The following is an 18,446-nucleotide window of genomic DNA, read 5'->3' as shown; positions in this document are numbered from 1 at the left end:
TAAAGGTAAATAGCGGTGGCCGGGAACCTAGGCAACGAGCAGGATACAAAGAGGGAGCGACCGCAACTTCAATCAACGATATCAAGAAAACGACATCGCTGGACGACGGACAGGTAATTAGAATTCTTCTTATTTTTACATGGGGGAGCTTTATAGCTCCATTTATCAACTTGGGACAACCCCTTTAAGGTATGTTTGATGACTTTCGCTATCTACGGCCTTACATCCCAAACCCCAATAAGAGACCACACATGAATTTTGGTGTAAAGGCCACAGCAGCCATTTATTAAACACACAACTTTTTATGTGATAAAAGAGCATAACCATAAAACACATCATAACACTCCATAATAACATCCTGCTCTATTTCCCACATTCTCCAGATAAAGGATCCTTGAAGGCACTTCAATCATTAAATAACAACTCCATCGTTTCCTTATTAGGTCTGGACTTCTTACCCTACAGCCGTTCTGCACCTGACCCGAGGGCACCAATCATGTCCAAGACCACTCTCTCCCTTCCTGGGGACCCTGCCCAAAAGGAATATATGCCATATCAGCTGGGTAACCACTCCCCAGCCCCTCCAATACTATCCAGGGTTAAACGCCCGAGTTCTCTTCCAACAATCTCCATTGTTGCTTCTCCTTCTTGCCATTATGTGCCTCCAAAGACCCCTCCTCCTACCGCCACGACAATCATGTGTGACCCCTTACACATGATTGTCCCTCCACAACTGCAGGGCTTTCTCCATGCCCTCCTTGATGTCCAGGGTCCACATATCAAGACCCACCTCGTTCAAATGAATGCCATCCGCCCTGAGGAAACCTACCTCTCTGCCCTCCAACTCCTTATGCCGCACCACAACACCGCCATTGCATGTCACAAACCTGCCAACCACCTTGTTCACCTTTGCTCGTGCTTTATTCAGACTATGGACTGAACGGGCCTGCCGCCACACCTTGCGAGCCACAATATCCGACCATACGATCACCACTCCTGGAAAAGACGACCATAACCGCAACAGATCGATCTTAACATCCCTCACCAAATCCCTGGACGACCGAATGCCCAAATCATTGCCACCAAGGTGCACCACCAAAATATCCGGCGCCCTGTCCAAACCTGCATAGAAATGTACCTCTGGTAACAACCTACACCACAGCATGCCCCGCAGACCCAACCATCTAACCTGAACCTCTGAGTGATCCAGGCCCAACTGCCGTCCGGCCGGACGAACATCTGCACGCACACCTCCCAAGTGCACGTAGGAGTGCCCAATAATCCAAATCAAGCAGGGACCTGCACCTAAAACAACACAAAACAGCAATGTAACAAAACCATATCCACCTCCAGCACAACTTATCACCACCGCCTCAAAGCAAGTGAGGCCGCACATACAACCTATATCGGTCTGACTCCCACCTACCGATCTTCTTAACCATCGCCGGGGATAAACCCCACCTGGCTGCTTCCGTAGCTGCGCCAATTCTAAAAGAGTGAGAGCTAAAACCTGCTCCACCTCTGCCAGACAACAGGATACATTTCTTGAACACCTGTGAAAACTGGAATTTAGACAAAGACAGCCCGTCTGCATGAACCAACAAGGACTCCGGCCTCACTGCAACAAACTCCCGAAAACAGTGGACCGAGCACACCCGCGACCCTGGTAACTCATACAAACGCACCACAAAACCTCTCCCCTCCTGATCTGTCTTAGATCTACAAAGCAAACAAGAAAGGCAGGAGCCATCCAAATCCACATCCACGTACAATAAACCCCCTGCCACACTCTTACTGGCCGACACCAACTCCGATATCCGGAACGCCCCAAAGAACGCCAAAGAAAAGGCCAGTGTAAATAGCCGCGCTTCAAACGCCGAAACACAAACATCCCTCAACAAATCACAAATCGCTACCAACAGCTCAAATGACACCTGCTTCCTGTGGTCCCTAACTGCGGAACCCCTCCGGAAACCCTTCATTGCCTGCCTGACCAGAAAGGACACGTCATCCTCACCTTTTTTCTTAAACCAAAAAGCCAAGGCCGACAAACTCTGAGCAACGGTTGCTGCAGACGCCCCTTCACTGTACGCATTTCCTATATAATATAACAAACACGCCGGCCGATCTGCAATACCTGCCTGCGCATTTTCCAACAAAGCCTCCCATACCTGCCATACCGCACTGTACTTCTGCCATGTAACCGCACTAACAGACCTTTCCACGAGCGACATCGCCATTGTCACACCACCTTCCACAGATGCTCTGGACAAGGCAAGCCATGAAACTCCGCCCCCGGCGCCAGCAGACGAAACCTGTCCCACTGTTGACGAGAAAGGGAATCAGCCACAGAATTCAGCACCCCAGGAATATGCACTGCCACAAAATGCGCATTCAACATCAAACCTCTCAAAACTAAATGCCGCAATAGTCGCACAACTGGCGGAGAATTAGCTGTCTGCGCATTAACCGCCTGAACCACACCCAGATTGTCACATACGAAACGCACTCTCCGGTCCCACAGACAATCCCCCCACAACTCCGCAGCCACCACAATCGGGTACAGTTCCAGCAGAGCCAAATTACGGACAAAACCACATTCATGCCAAGCATCTGGCCAAACTCCTGCACACCACTGCCCCTGGAAATAAGCCCCAAATCCGCATGCACCTGATGCATCAGTATACAGCTCCAAGTCCACACTAGACACCGGCTGATACATGAGCACCAACCGCCCATTATAGGTCTGCAAAAACTCCCCCCAAAGCAACAAATCAGCTTTCAACTCCGCCGACAACCTAATAAAATGATGGGGAGAATGCACCCCTGCGGTAGCACTTGCCAATCGCCTGCAAAACACCCGCCCCATGGGCATAATCCTACAAGCAAAATTCAAATGCCCCAACAAGGATTGCAAGTCCCGCAACTGGATCTTCTTCCTGCGCAGCGCACTCGCCACCAACCCTCTCATCTCCAGCAACTTATCCTCAGGCAAGCGACACTCCATGTTATCTGAATCAATCATGATTCCCAAAAACTTAATGACCGTCGTGGGTCCCTCAGTTTTTTCAGGCGCCAGAGGTAGCCCAAAGTCCTTTGCCACTCGCTCCATAGTATGTAGCAATCCTGCACACACATAGGTACCCGGCGGCCCGATAAACAGGAAATCGTCCAGATAATGCAGTGCAGATTGCACCTGCGCCTCCCGACAGACCACCCACTCCAAAAACGTGCTAAACATCTCAAAATAAGCGCATGAAATGGAGCAGCCCATCGGGAGGCAACAATCTACGAAATATTCCTCCTGCCAATAACATCCCAGCAAACAAAAACTATCCGGATGCACCGGCAATAAACGAAAAGCGGCCTCAATGTCAGTTTTCGCAGAGAGCCCTTCCCGTACTTGCGAACCCAAACAACCGCCATATCAAAGGAAGTGTAACTGACCGCACACAAAGCCGGATCAATGCCGTCATTCACCGACTAGCCTTCCGGATAAGACAAGTGATGAATAAGGCGGAATTTATTCACCTCCTTCTTTGGAACCAAACCCAACGGGGAAACCCGCAAACTCTGAACAGGCGGGAAGGAAAACGGACCCGCCATGCGGCCCAAAGCCACCTCCTTCAGCAGCTTATCCGTAACCAGATCAGGCCGCGCCAAAGCAGACGACAAATTACGGACTACCCCATCACGTCCAGCCGACGTACAAGGAATCCGAAAACCTTCTGAAAAACCTAACAACAACAACTCTGCCACTTTCTTATTTGGATAGCCCCTTAAAAACTGGAGCATCCTTTCCACCCTCACTGGCGTCGCCCCTCTTCTGCTCAGCATCTCCCTGCCTGCCCTTATCCTTCTTGAAGCATCTGGACAAACCATGGGCGCATCCGCAACCGGAGCACTCGTGCTTATATCTACAGTCTGGGCCGAACTTGCAATGCCCCTCATTATACTGCCAGCAACACCCCTTTCCTGAGGATCCTGGCCGACCCGCTGCTGACCCCTGACCGCCGGCCGCATCCTGAAAGGGCTGCTGCCCCTGTTTCGGCGCAGACATCAGACGCATCCACAAACTGATATCTTTGTGATCCCATCGCAACGATGGGCGCACCGACTTCCGCTGACGAAACTGTTCGTCATACCGCAACCATGCATTACCACCGTACACGCGATACGCCTCCCCTACTGAATCCATATAACAAAATAGCGCCGAACAGTTCTCCGGCGCCTTCTCTCCCACCACACTAGCCAAAATAGCGAAGGCCTGCAGCCAATTCGCAAAAGTCCAAGGAATCAAGCGATACCGCCGCCGCTCCTCCTCCTCCTTCTTACTTTCATCCGGTTTCCACCGGTCCAAATTAAACTTCTCTAAACGCAGCAAAGAAAAAATCTCCACATATTCATCTTTCCAGATCTTTTCCCTAATCTCCTCTTTCAAATGTGCCCCCAGCGGGCCCTCAAAGCACACATAAACCTCGCCTTTAGCCGCATCAGCCAACCGCACATCCTCTACCACTTTCTTAGCTGTACCAGCCGCCGGATCAACCGCTTTTTCCACCGCCACTACAGCACCCACCACCGGCACCACCTCACTAACACCCGCAATCCCTGCTGCAGCTGCACTAGAAATCGCCTCGCTAGCAACCACACACCCTGCCGCACTAGCAGACGCCTCACTAGCAGCGCCCCATACCCTCGCTGGCGACTGCTCTACACCTGGCAAAAATCTCATAAAATATTCCTGCATCCATCAAATGCATTTGAGACATTGACAACAAACATCCCCCCACATCCCCCCACACATCCCCGGCACCACATCCGTGGTAGACTCACCCGGCCGTCCCTGAGGTGACCTCCCAGCGGACGCGTCCACCACTCCGGATGAGCCCGGCCTCGGTCCTGACGATCCTGGGGAGTGGTGCTCCTGCACCCCACGCTCCCCGTAGCTCCACGCACTTTCGATAGCTGAAGTTCTAGGCCCAGCGGAACGCGCCCCGTCCATGGTCCTGCCACCCGCTGGTGGCGCGGCATATTCAGACCGACATAAATCTTCTTGTCGCTGCCTGTATAGCAGACCGCTGCCCCCCTTCGTCCGGATGGGGCGCGGCGTCATTACCCGAAGCAGCCCGCAGGAGGCGATCTCGCTCCCCATCTGGAGGCCGTCCGCCTCTTCCTCCGGGTCGGGCCTGATGTCCGGACGTCCTTCTGAAGAGCTCCTCCGGCACCTGGAACATCGGCGCCGGAGAAAGCCGTCACTTCCGGTCCAGCGTGCACTTCCGGTCCAGCGTGCACTTTCGGTCCAGCGTGCACTTCCGGTCCCGCCTCCACTTCCGGTCTTGTCGTTGAAGACAGGAGGGGGTAAGATGGCTGCCGCGGCCCCCCCCCTCCTGTCACCTACGGTCTTGCCCGCCTGATGGGATTCCTCCCAGACCTCCGCGGACCGTCGCCAGGGTGCAGCTTTGGACCAGCAGGAGGAGGAGGGTCCCTGGAGGGGCTCCCTCGGCGCCAAACAGACCGAGGTGTTTCCGCAGATGAAGGCCTCTCCTGAGGCCTGGAACGCCAACTGCTGCGTCCCTCGCTCTCCTCTCCAGCCGCTGGAACCGGAGGAAGAGTCCCGGCAAACAGCGAATCCAGCCATCCTACGCCGTGCTGCATCGCTGCATCCCGGATCCTGGCCATCGTCATCTCCATCGCCGCGTCCATCAGGTAAGTGTAAAATATTATTATATATTATTTTATTTTTTTTAAATATAATGACAGGACAAATATTTCTCCTGTTGTCCAGCGGGAGAGAGGGCTGCCTCTTCCCCGCATGGACTTATATACTTTACTCTCCACCCACCACATATAGATACATTTTGCCCCATGCCCCCTTTCCCTTAGCCGTCCAATCCATATAACATAGCCTAAAACACCTAGTCATGCGCTTCCTTCATTACGGCTGTGCCTACATTACGCTGGGCTTACTACATCATGAATGGCCCCTCACCACACGCACGCGCACTGCATCCATAGACCTACCGCAGCCATGTTGAATGATGGCACTGCCAATACACTGTGCCATCAAGCAAGAGATGTCATTCAACACACATGTAAGAGTGTACACTCGGTAAGGGATACACAAAATGTGCATCCATCATACAATATTCTATAATTATTCTGTATAAGACAAGCGTCTCATCCTCAGTGCATAATGTCTATAAGTATGTGCGTAATTATTAGACAAACAACCCTATATATCCTCCGGAGGCATCACTTATATTTGACAGCATGAAAGATAAATGTGTGTACAAAAGGAGACCCGATGTATGCTTACTGTGTGCACACATGGCTACACAAAATGTAGAGATTATGCATAATTAATAACAATTATAATAATAAAATAAAATGAAAAGAATGAATAAAAAGTGTAGTGACTGAGTGCGGAAAGAATAATAATAAAGAATGAAAAATAAAAAATAATAAAAAAAATAAAATAATAATAAAAACTGAAAAATATATAATACCAAAAAATATACTCTTTTCGGAACCCAAATGGTCCAATAAAGATTATATATGTGGAGGTGCTAAAAAATATAAAGTGTATATGAATAAATATATAGACGTACCAAAATACAAGAGCACTAATGTCATGGTATGCAAGACTATATATAAATACTCTCGTACAAGTGAAAAATAAATGTGAATAAATACTCATATGGGTATAAAAAAGGCATATCATTGTGAAACAAATCACTCTCAAAGATGTGATAATACACAGAATACATCACTATATAAAATGTGCACCAAAGAACACCACAAATACGTGCATAATCCCCCCCTCATAGGGGTGCATATCACCCAAACATAGTAGGTTTTTTAAATTGCATATTTCCAAACAAAAGTCAACGCTTGTCTACACATATTTAAAAACAAACACGTGCATCTCCGGTCAAGTCTGATTAAGCCATCTCGAACTCCATAGCTCAGTTAGATCCAGGGCATCACTGCAGTCTATACAGACATCTGATATCAAAAACATAGGGTCCACTCTAGAAATACAAACAAGAAACTTCCTCAGATATCCTTCCTACACACATAAGATCAAACATAACAAAGGTTGGCACTCACTGATAATTATTACAAAAACGGACCAAAGCTGACCATTTCATTTAACCCTTTAGGGAAACCGGTCTGTAGATTCATAATCCATTTACATTCGCGTTGAGCAAGGGTTTTTTGGATATTGCCACCTCTACTTCCTAACGAGATTTTATCAATACCTCTAAACTTCAAGAGCCTCCAATTCCCTTGATGATGCTCTCGAAAATGACGAGGTATTGGTTTCAATTTACTCAATTTTTCAGGGTCATCAGTCTTCATGGCTCCTTTAATGTCCCTTACATGTTCCAAGATCCTCACACGAAGTTCTAGATGTGAGACCCACATAGTTACATAGTTACATAGTTACATAGTTTGTACAGTTGAAAAAAGACACATGTCCATCAAGTTCAACCAAGGGATGGGAAAGGGGAAGTGGGATGGGAAAGGGGAAGTAAAAAATTTCTACACATAGCAGTTAATATTTTTTTGTTCTAGGAAATTATCTAAGCCTTTTTTAAAGCCATCTACTGTCCCTGCTGCGAGCAGCTCCTGCGGTAGGCTATTCCATAGATTCACAGTTCTCACAGTAAAGAAGGCTTGTCGCCTCTGCAGGTTGAACCTTTTTTTCTCCAGACGGAGAGAGTGCCCCCTTGTTTTTTGAGGGGGTTTTACATGGAACAGGATTTCACCATATTTTTTGTATGCGCCATTCATATATTTATATAAGTTAATCATGTCCCCCCTTAGTCGTCTTTTCTCAAGGCTAAATAGGTTTAGTTCTTTTAATCTTTCCTCATAACTTAGATTCTCCATGCCCCTTATTAGCTTTGTTGCTCTTCTTTGTATTTTTTCCAACTCCAGGGCATCCTTTCTATGAACTGGAGCCCAGAACTGGACTGCATATTCTAGATGAGGCCTCACTAATGCTTTGTAAAGTGGTAATATTACATCCCTGTCCCGCGAGTCCATGCCTCTTTTGATACACGACAATATTTTGCTGGCCTTTGAAGCAGCTGATTGACACTGCATGCTGAAATTTAGTTTATGATTTACAAGTACACCCAGATCCTTCTCAACAATTGACTCCCCCAGTGTAGCTCCCCTTAGGACATATGATGCTTGCAGGTTTTTCGTACCCAGATGCATAACTTTACATTTATCTACATTAAAATTCATTTGCCAAGTGGACGCCCAAACACTTTGTTTGTTTAAATCTGCCTGCAATTCACAAACATCTTCCATAGTCTGAACTATATTGCATAGCTTGGTGTCATCTGCAAAAATAGAAATAGTGCTATTAATCCCATCCTCTATATCATTAATAAATAAGTTGAATAATAGTGGTCCCAGCACTGAACCCTGGGGTACACCACTTATAACTGGGGACCATTCAGAGTAGGAATCATTGACCACAACTCTCTGGATACGGTCCTTGAGCCAATTCTCAATCCAATTACAAACTATACTTTCTAAACCTATATAGTCCTTAATTTACCCATTAGATGTCTATGAGGGACAGTGTCAAATGCCTTTGCAAAGTCCAAAAACACTATATCCACAGCGGCCCCTCTGTCTAGGCTTCTGCTTACCTCTTCATAAAAACAAATCAGGTTGGTTTGACAGCTTCTGTCCTTTGTAAAACCATGCTGGCTGTCACTTATAATACTATTTATTGTCACATAATTCTGTATATAGTCCCTCAATAGCCCCTCAAACATTTTCCCCACAATTGATGTTAAGCTTACTGGTCTATAATTACCCGGCGAAGACCTAGAGCCCTTTTTGAAAATAGGCACCACATTTGCCCTGCGCCAGTCCCTTGGCACTATACCACTCATGAGAGACTCTCTAAATATTATGAAGAGGGGGACAGAAATAACTGAACTAAGCTCTTTAAGAACTCTAGGGTGTAACCCATCTGGTCCCGGGGCCTTGTGTACATTTATTTTATTTAATTTAGCTTGGACCATATCTACATTCATCCAATTCAGTATATCAACTGATATATTAACAGCAACGGCAGCGGCTACATCAGCTGCTCCTTCTTCTGTTGTATATACAAAGCGGAAGAACCCATTTAGTAACTCTGCCTTCTATTGATCCCCTGTGACCAACTCCCCATTACCACTATCTAAGGGTCCTACATGTTCAGACCTGGGCTTTTTTGCATTTATATGCTTGAAGAATTTTTTAGGATTTGTTTTACTATCCTTGGCCACCTGCCTTTCATTTTGTATTTTTGCTGATTTTATTACATTTTTAAAGATTTTATTAAGCTCTTTATATTTTACAAAGGCTCCAGATGTACCCTCAGATTTGTATTTTTTAAATGCCCTTTTTTTTGTCATGTATTGCCCCTTTCACAGAAGGTGTAAGCCATGTGGGGTTTAATTTTAGTCGTTTATACTTGTTACCTGTAGGAATACATTTTGCACTATAATAACTCAAAGTAGATTTGAAAATCTCCCATTTATCATTTGTCCCATTATTTGACATTAGTTCTTCCCAGTCTATATCCTGAATTGCCGCCCTCATCCTGGGGAAATTGGCTTTCTTAAAATTAAGAAATATCAATTGTCAGGGGCAACTCGCGTAGTAGATCACAGCAGTTAAACGACAGGTGATACTGTGGCAGATATTGTACTCCTTTGACCCTGAAGAATTAATACAATTTTGAGATCCGATCATCAGCGAACACGCTCCACAATCACCACACGGGTATGATCCCCATTTGGGCCCCTTTGAATTAAAAATAAACCCTGATGTAGGGGCTACATAGTGGCTCTTAAGCAAAATATCCCCAAGATTGCGTGATCTACGTGAAGTAATCAGAGGAAAATCTGATGAAACTAAACTCAAATCTGCATCTGTATGTGGGATCGGCCAAAATCTCTCAAAAGTTGTTTTCATTTCACACAATTGAGCATGATATCCAGTAATGAATCTTACCTGTTTATTGTTGTCCCTTTTCTTTGGTTTAGGTATAAGTAGGTAATTTCTCTGTGTATTTTTTGCTTTCACATATCCTGGCTCAATGTCCTTAGTTTTATATACTCTAGCGCGAAACCTCTTCGATAGGTCAGACGCCTGATTTTCAAAGGCAGTCTCAGTCTAACAAATCCGACGTGCTCTTAAAAATTGCCCTGTTGGAACTACTCTCAAGGTCTGTGGGGGATGAGACGATTTTGCATTAAGGAAGGAGTTGACAGATGTCGTTTTTCTAAAAATGTCAGTACCAATCAAACCATTTGTGGCTTTAATAAATCTGATGTCAAGGAACTTAATATCCGTCCGACTTACCTTGGAAGTCAGCTGGATATTGAGCTGGTTGACATTCAGACCCGCAAGGAAAGTTTCCAATTTTCCTACCTCTCCATGCCACAAAAATAGTATGTCATCGATGAAACGCATGCAAATCAGGATGCCTCCATCTTCTGCATCAGGTAGTTGTAGACTCTGTTCCCAATATCCTAGAAAGAGGTTGGCATATGAGGGCGCACAAGTCGCCCCCATTGCCACTCCTCTCTTCTGTAGAAAATAGCGGTCTTTGAACATGAACAAATTGTGTTGTAATTCAAAGTCCAATAATAGAATTACCAACTCAATAAGATCAGGTTGTAATTTGGTCCTATTTAAGTGAAACCTAGTGGCTTCAATACCATGTTTGTGTTCGATTGCAGTGTACAGTGACTCAACGTCACACGTCACAAAACAATCATCATGTCCCTTGAATACTCTCTCCAATCTATTGTGGACTTCTGTAGAGTCCCGGATGTATGAGGGTAAATCACTCCCCAAGGGTTTAAGATAGAAATCAATAAAACGGCAAACTGTCTTACATAGACTCCCTTTACTGGAGACTATTGGTCTCCCCGGAAGATCCACTAGGCTTTTGTGAACTTTGGGAAGTAGATACAAGGTTGCTATTACTGGTTTATCCACAACCAAACCTTCAAGTGCAGTTTTTGGTATAATATTAAGTTCAAACGACCTCCACATAATCCTATCTAATTGGGCCTTGAAGTTAGCAAGGGGACAGACAGCCATCAAGTTTTTGATAGCACAACCCTTCATTGAGCTGTCTAAACGCTTTACCTTTCATATTTATCAATGGACCACACCACCACATTACCACACCTGTCCACTGGCTTAATAACCACTGTTTTCATCTTTTTGAGTTGTTCTAGGGCTTCTCTTTGTGCCCCATTAAGATTGTTATGAGTATGATATAAGGACACCATCCTCGATTCATTTGTAACCAATCTAACAAAAGTGTCTACTGCAGGACACATTGACATGGGTGGGAATGTGGTGGAGCGCCCCCTAACCCTCGGTGGAAATTTGGGTTCAAAAAAGTAATTCATCAAGTGCTTTAAGAGTGAGTTGTTCATCCCTCTCGGCAAAGAGCTGTATTAAAGTGCTTTTTAAGAAGCAGTTTCCTTGCAAACAGATGCACATCTTTAGTTGTTTCAAAAAAATCTAAATTAGAGACTGGGCAAAAGGTTAAACCCATCCCTAACACTTCTATCTGTGCTTGTGATAGTACAATATTTGAGAGGTTAATTACCTTTAGTAACAACTGCTATTTGATGCGGCATTTACATCCCCAATAGGGAAATCCCGCAACATATAAGCAGCGTTTACGTGAAGACAATTGACATGCTGCGTAATGAACTTCACGTCAATTTCTGAGCGGTATTTCTGCTCACTATTTATGCATTTTGTGGATGAGACTTGTTCAATCTCATCCACTTTGCTGCTACTGTATTTGCTGCAGATTTTCCGCAACGAATTCCATTGCGGAAAATCTGCAGTATTTACGCAATGTGTGAACTGGCCCAAAATGTATTTTTTACACAGTGTTACGCGTTGATGTTAATTTGCATGACTGACATTTTTACAAGGAGTGAGGTCTACTTTCATAAAATATATAAGTAAAGGAGTATAATTAGATTTTTTTTAATCGAAAGTTTTTATTGTTTTAACATGTTATGACACATTACAAAACGAAGCAAACGAAAGAATCAGATGTAAAGAAAATATTTTTCATACTGTCCTAAAATATTCAAGATAACGTTAGGTACGTCAAATGAAACAATCTTTCATGTAATCAATATATTATTTATAATAAAAAATAAATAATTGCCTTTCAAAGGTGTAGATAGCCCTTAGGCTCCGCTCACATCTTACAAGTATGTGTCTGGGAAGATAAACCGATTCTGTTTATATCAAATCAAATGTGATCAGAATTGAGTTTAGATTTGCATTACGGAGAAGACAGGAGGGGCTGGAGACTGAGCTGACAGGGAGCGCGGCTGTCGGGATGGACACTCATCAACACAAAGCAGCTTGTAATGTAATGTAGAACATGGAAGCTGCAGAAGCAAAATAGGAAAAAAATGTAATCAAAACCAATTACTAAAATATTTCTTTATCATCACACAGATAAAACATCATCTCCATTATTCCTTATGGCGTTAAACGTCACATAAAATAAAGTTCCTGGAATGATTCGTTTGGAAAACTGAGAAGAAAATAAGAATATAGTAAATACTGAATGTCTGTAGTGACTCCTGTCATTTTGTGGAAAATTATTAAATTGTGCTTTACTCATGACACCCACCCACCCAAAAAAATAATGGGTCCCAGCCCTCACTAGCCTTAACTAGGTCTTACATCAGCCCTAGGATAGGTGAGCCCTGCTGTTCTGCTCCACTGTGCATTTATTAATATCTAGAAAAGGTTGAGACTTATAGCTCTTCAATTTTCCAGTGTGTAATCATTCATTACTGAGTTTGCTGGGACTTCTAGTACCTCAGTGTTTTAGTGTGTAGTTTTCCTTTAAGAACCCTGCATTGAAATACTAACCAACGTGCACGGTAACATTGTAATAACTTTCTATCAATACTATGAATAGCAGGAGATGTCACTTCTGGTCATATTTGTGACATCATCAGTCCACGCGGCCATTGTTACCTCACTGCATGATGTCACAATGACTCATTCTATGGAATCTGGGGTTCATGTGGCAACTGCTGCGTCCAAGATAAGAAGATGAGTAGAGAAGACACAAGATAATTCATCAGGAATCCAGAACACTGGAAACAAAAAACACCATACACTCGACGCATGGCGGGGAGAGAACAAAATGGCACCTGGGGCCGTGGCTTATACACGCGGCAATAGGGGGTTGTGCTCTTTACTTTCAGGTTTTGGAGCCAATAAGAAAACAGTAACATGGAGAAAATCTGCCGCCAATCTCCAGACATTTAGGTATGTACGTAATGTATACGTTTATTTAATCTGAAAATTTGAGGGATGGGGGGTTGTTGTAAATTATTGTCAGAATTTACTCAGCAGTTTATGGCAGGTTTTTGCGTAAACTGTACCAAACAGTCGCAAGCAGCGACGTAAAATACATTTTCCGTAAAATTTGAAGACCTAGTTTACTTTAATAAACGTGGATTAAACAAAGTTAAAATGGCGCAAACTTTGCCCTTATTATTTCATTGCAGGGAGGAGATCTGGACGGCAGCTGAAGATGAGGACAAGAACTGTGAAATTCATCAAAATCGTATGTAACGTGACAATTCTATTTATAGTTTTATATTTGGCGCCTTCTGATGTCTTAACACACATGTGGGGCAGCACGGTGGCTAGCACTGTTGCAGCGCTGGGGTCCTGGGTTCAAATCCAACCGAGGACAACATCTGCATAGAGTTTGTATGCTCTCCCTGTGTTTGCTCTGGGTACTCCGGTTTCCTCCCACACCCGGAAAACATACCAATAGGGAATGTAGATTGTGAGCCCCAATGGGGACAGTAAAAGAGGACCCCTCTGTACAGCACTGCGTACGTAATATGTTGCCGCTATATAAGTAACTGAAATAAATAAATAACACATGGATTATACAGGTCAAGGTAAATATGTAGAATCAATGCATTGACTTCAGCAAGAGCCTTGTTTAATGTCCTCCTATAACTCCTCCGTGTCACACATGTAAAGACTCCTTAACAGTTATCCCATGGTTGTTGTTCTGCGAGACCCTGGACCTTGTTTGGTCTGTATAGAGGGTCTATGACCATGGACCACCTCCAGCGCGGATGTTAATAAAACTGTATTATGCCGGAATAACAGGGAATGATGTTTTCCTATAGGACGAACAGATGTCACAGGAGAAAGGCCATAGGAGGGCAGTGTTCTCTTTCTCTTTCACAGCTAAGATGACCATAGTCGTGCTGTGATCTCCAGAGTCCGATCAGTAGAGGAGCGGCCGGCATGATACAGGGACATCGAGGACAACAACTGGGATTGGACAACTTCTCTTTCTCTTTCACAGCTGAGATGACCATAATCGTGCTGTGATCTCCAGAGTCCGATCAGTAGAGGAGCGGCCGGCATGATACCGGGACATCGAGGACAACAACTGGGATTGGACAACTTCTCTTTCCCTTTCACAGCTGAGATGACAATAGTCATGCTGTGATCTTCAGAGTCCGATCAGTAGAGGAGCGGCCGGCATGATACCGGGACATCGAGGACAACAACTGGGATTGGACAACTTCTCTTTCTCTTTCACAGCTGAGATGACCATAGTCGTGCTGTGATCTCCAGAGTCCAATCAGTAGAGGAGCGGCCGGCATGATACCGGGACATAGAGGACCACAACTGGGATTGTACAACTTCTATTTCTCTTTCACAGCTGAGATGAACATAGTCGTGCTGTGATCTCCAGAGTCCGATCAGTAGAGGAGCGGCCGGCATGATAGCGGGACATCGAGGACAACAACTGGGATTGGACAACTTCTGTATATGCCGTATACGTAATGATATCAGTTACTATATAATACAATGTCATAGCTATCAATGAGATGTGTTTAGTTAGTTGCATTACAAGCTCTGATCCTGGTTTTTCGGACTGATCGCCTTTTATCTGTGATCTCCAGAGTCCGATCAGTAGAGGAGCGGCCGGCATGATACCGGGACATCGAGGACAACAGCTGGGATTGGACAACTTCTGTATATGCCGTATACGTAATGATATAAGTTACTATATAATGCGCTGTCATAGCTATCAATGAGATGTGTTTAGTTAGTTGCATTACAAGCTCTGATCCTGGGTTCTCGGACTGATCGCCTTTTCTCGGGGTCAACAAGGAATTTTCCCCTGTGGCACAAATTGGCTAAACGTGCGCAGGGTTTTTGCCTTCTTCTGGATCAGTAGCTTTAGTTAGGAATTTCAGTTAAATAAATTGTGTTTTAATATTAAAAGCTTTGTCTCCTCGTCATTTCTCAATATTATATAGCAGTCAGGTATTAGTATATATTATGATAATCCAATATGGCTGTATCCATGATGTATTGGATAATATGCACATACAGAAGAGATATTTATCATGTGAGCCATATAAATGCAACCACTTTAACCCCTTTACGACGAAGGACGGATATATCGGTCCTATGCAGGAGCTAGTTCCCTCAAAAGGATGGATATATCTGTCCTCTGATCGGGTGGGTACTGCCAGTGTACTCACGCGATCAGCGGCAGGAGCACAGTTGTTATACACAGCCTGGCTCCTGCCCCAACTGCCGGAATCTAAGCGTGCGCCGATTCCTGCGGTTTAACCCATTAGATGCCGCTGTCAATAGCGACAGCGGCATCTAATGTGTTTGACAGAGGGAGGGGAGCTATCATTGGTTAGTTTACATCATGTGGTGGCCGGTTGCCTAAGTTCATTGGCCTACTTTTAAAAGGTTGTCCCTCTTTGTGATACTTGAAAGTTGGGAGGTGTGACTATAATAGCAGTGCCAGCCACAGTACAACCATAACAGTGCCAGCCACAGTACACCCATAACAGAGCCAGCCACAGTACACCCATAACAGTGCCAGCCACAGTACACCCATAACAGTGCCAGCCACAGTACACCCATAACAGTGCCAGCCACAGTACACCCATAACAGTGCCATGATGTAATGTAGTAATAGCAGGGACAAGCACCAGTTCCCACTCAGTGTGGTTATTAATAACAGTGGTCAATGAGCATGGCCCAGTTTCCATGCAGCGCCACCACAGGGGAAAAGAAGTACTACATGGTGACCATTAAAATCAATGAGTCAATGATCTAAGGCATAGTTGGGCCGAGTGCATGACAGCAAGAGCTGCACTTCATAACCGCTGTCTAGTCTAGCTGGTATGGCAAAGTAAGCGATCTATGGGGGATGCATGCAAATATCCATGCTTGTCTGCCTGGACACTATGAATGCTCAATTAGAGGTCAAACTCCCTACCCCATAACCGCAGTTTTGGGGCTGCACTCTGCCTCTGGTTATTGAAATGAGTCATAGCACTGAGAACAGTTCTCCAGAGATGAGCAGTCTTTGTATATTGGAATACGACCGGCTATATCCGCACCTTCAACCTTCATACCAACTAGGGGCATACGCAGGATATTGTCAAGGTGGCATGCTGATGCTTATGGACCCAGTATCACACACATGTATGAATGCACACAAACGCAGATTCAGTTATCAGACACAGAATGGCCTCATAAAAACCCCCTTAGAAAAGTGCCAGTACCCATGACCGCATATCAGTGCAATCACATACCACCATAACAGTGCCAGTCACACTGCCAACAAATCAGTGCAATCCACATACTGTGATAACTGTGCCAGCCACAGTACACCCATATCAGTGCAATCCACATACCACTATAACAGTGCCAATCACATTGCCCGCAAATCAGTGAAATCCACATACTGTGACATACCTCCCAACCTCCCCGAATTCAGCGGGACAGTCCCGGATTCCGGGCGGTGTCCCACTGTCCCGGGCGGCCGAGTGTATGTCCCGCTGTCAACTGTATCTGCGTCCTCAGGACGCAGATAGAGTCAAACCCAATTCTGAAGCAGGTAACCATCAGCTCCCTGCTTCAGAATTAGTTCAGAACGGAGGAGCAAAGGGAGCTCTTCTGACTCCCTAGATCAGGTTATGGCTTTAGCGGTACGACTTGACCGACGTCTCAGGGAACGACGACTTGAACGTGTTTGTGTTTTCTCCTCTGACTCCCCCAGCACCGCAACAAGGTGTAAGACCATGTTCGGGAGAAAATACAAGGAACGTTCCATGCTGAAACAACCATATCTAGACTCAGGCTTCCTATCTTCTCTCCTTCAAAAACGTGTTCTTCATTTTGCTACCCTATCTATTTTGCATTATAGTCTCACAATCAGCTTGTAACATTTCTTACTATTCATTCATGAGATATTGATATTTTCCATTTGTACAGTCATCCATCTATATTGGCTGACCACCATTCGTGTTGACGTCTGTAACTTTTATTATGTAACTGGTGTGTCCGTTGAATTTTATCTCTTTTAATCAATACATTTTCCAGTTCTGGGACGTTCTCATGCCTGACTATGTCTCATGCTGTTTAATTTTTGCTAAAGATAGAAATTGTGTGTATACTTTCACAGGTCAATAATACTCATAGGTGTAATGGTGTTGGTCCTAGTGATGAACCCAAATGGACAATTGACTTGTAGGACTCCCTTGTCCCGCAACTTCTATTTGGGTCTTGGTACTTTGTTGGCTCCAGGACTTCGGTGAAAGGTGGGTGTCTATGTTTTTTTTCTGGGGATAATTTAGCAGGAACCCAAAAAAATATAGCACTCACCAGAGCAGGTGGTTGGCGGTGGCCACAGGACGAAATCTAGCCTTGTCGTCAACTAGAGTCAAGGTCAAGTCAGAATTGGAGGATAGAATTTGTATTTGGCCAACTGGAGGCAATGATCAGTGTAGTGTGTAAACCGAGAAAACTTCACTTAGATGCTATAATAAGACCATATCCATCATTGTATAGAAAAAATACAAAAATCATTATTTAAAGACACACGAACAGTTGTACATACCGTTTTAAAAGAACACAACGATAAAAACAAATGTACAAAAAGTACATACAAGGACAGTGTATATCATGGGGCAGGGCAAAAAATGGTGATAGCACAAGTCAATTTCAAGAAATGACATACTATATATACACCCACTATATGCACGACAATAATTCCCATGATAGGACCATAGTTACACCATAACAAAGTTAATATAGATACTTATCAAAGAACCATAGGACCCTATATCACATGATACTTCACCCACCATAAGCCATATTTACTGCCAATACACTGTCCAACACCCCAACACACGTTTCGCACCTGTCTTCGTCAGGGGGTGCTGGATTAGTGTGATAAGAGGATTTAAATAGTCAGCACACAGCTGAAGCTAAATAGATTTAAATTTAATACTGTTACCTTATTTCTAAGATGTTTGTTGGCGCATGCGAGAGAGGAGACGGCA

The 18,446-nt window shown here is 44.6% G+C and overlaps 1 long non-coding RNA gene across 1 annotated transcript; it reads left to right on the top strand.

Annotated features, from left to right (window-relative positions):
* Positions 1-13,000: 13,000 nt before the first annotated feature.
* LOC142661467 (uncharacterized) lies at positions 13,001-15,357 on the top strand. The gene is made up of 2 exons (XR_012850740.1): positions 13,001-13,359; positions 13,602-15,357. It is a non-coding gene; the product is annotated as an uncharacterized LOC142661467 (long non-coding RNA).
* Positions 15,358-18,446: the final 3,089 nt, after the last annotated feature.

The sequence above is a fragment of the Rhinoderma darwinii genome, chromosome 10 (genome assembly GCF_050947455.1).
Source record: "Rhinoderma darwinii isolate aRhiDar2 chromosome 10, aRhiDar2.hap1, whole genome shotgun sequence".
Lineage (NCBI taxonomy): Eukaryota > Metazoa > Chordata > Amphibia > Anura > Rhinodermatidae > Rhinoderma > Rhinoderma darwinii.
Note: the sequence above shows the minus strand (reverse complement) of the source record. Positions and strands in the feature narration are given on the sequence as shown.